Source organism: Echinops telfairi, unplaced genomic scaffold (assembly GCF_000313985.2).
Source record: "Echinops telfairi isolate 266 unplaced genomic scaffold, ASM31398v2 ScPeMD7_18;HRSCAF=68, whole genome shotgun sequence".
Lineage (NCBI taxonomy): Eukaryota > Metazoa > Chordata > Mammalia > Afrosoricida > Tenrecidae > Echinops > Echinops telfairi.
The window spans coordinates 9,426,728-9,428,189 of NW_022103915.1; positions in this window are offsets into that span (position 1 = coordinate 9,426,728).

A 1,462-nucleotide genomic window follows, 5' to 3' on the forward strand; every position below is an offset into this window, starting at 1 on the left:
CATAGTGATTAATCACAAAAACAATATGTAATTATATCTTGTGAAATATTTATTTGTTTTGAGAAAGATGAGGGCAATGAATGTACAAATGCACTCTATACAATTGATGTATGTATGGATTGTGATAAGAGTTGTATGAGCCCCTAATAAAAGAAAAGAAAAAAAGAACAAATCCGGAAAAAAAAAGGACAAATCAGATTTGAAAAAAAAAGTTTATTTCTTATGACAAGTGAATGAAATTCTGTCTTGAAGCATGGTGTAGCACGGGTAACAGTGTTCACGCCGGGGGCTTGTATGTGGGTCTATCTGCACGAGGGCGGACCGCCTGGGGATGGTCTTGAAGCATGGTGCAGCATGGGTAACAGTGTTCACGCCGGGGGCTTGTATGTGGGTCTATCTGCATGAGGGCGGACCGCCTGGGGATGGTCTTGAAGCATGGTGCAGCATGGGTAACAGTCTTCACGCCGGGGGCTTGTATGTGGGTCTATCTGCATGAGGGCGGACCGCCTGGGGATGGGAGAGGAGCGGTTCCTAAGACCATCAGAAAGATGTGTTTTCCAGTGGTGTTAGGTGACCCCTGTGAAAGGTCATTTGACCTCCAGAGGGTGGGTCACAACCCACAGGGTGAGGACTGCTGGTTAGAGAGATGGAAACACCGCCCTCGGGCTCGGGCCTGGATGTGCCGAGGAAGCATCCCACCACGGCTTGATGGCTTTTGTTGAATGAGGCTGTCTGTGATTTTGTGGTGGTATTTGTTGACTCTCCCTCACAAGTAAGCCTGGTTTGGCAGTCTGGCTGCTTCAGGCACGCTGACTAGCTGAGAGGAGGGGTATTTTGAAAAGTTTTAGGGACAGCCTGGCAATGGGGATGGGGATGGGGTGGGCGTGTGTAGGGGAAGCGGAAGCTCATCTGTGAAAGCCTGAGTGCTCCTTTCAGGGTGAAGGGGTGGGCACCCCAGGGAAAGCAGGTGATGCTCAGTGTGGCCCCCAGGTTCTGTCTGTCTGTTGTTTCTTGGTCATTGTCATGCTCAGTGTGTCAGGCTCCAGGAGATGGGCAAGCACTCCTTAGGTTGTCTTAGACTGGCGTGACCTTCAGGAACCCTGGCCTCTTTCCCACCTGTGTTTTGACTTGGTCTAAGACTAGGTAAGAACCCCCACCCCCCCCCCCCCCGGGGGGGGGGGGGGGGGGGGGGGGGGGGCAGTGGCAGAGTGCAGAGCTCAGGGATGGGTAAGCACAGCGGTTCGCCACCTTCCTCGTGCCGAGATCCTTTCATACAAGACCCCCAACCATCAAAGTGTTTTCATTGCTACTTCATCACTGTCATTTTGCTACTGTGATGAAATGTCATGTAGGTATCTGATCTGCAGGATGTATTTTCATTGTTACAAATTGAACATACTTCAAGCATAGTGATTAATCACAAAAACAATATGTAATTATATCTTGTGAAATATTTATTTGT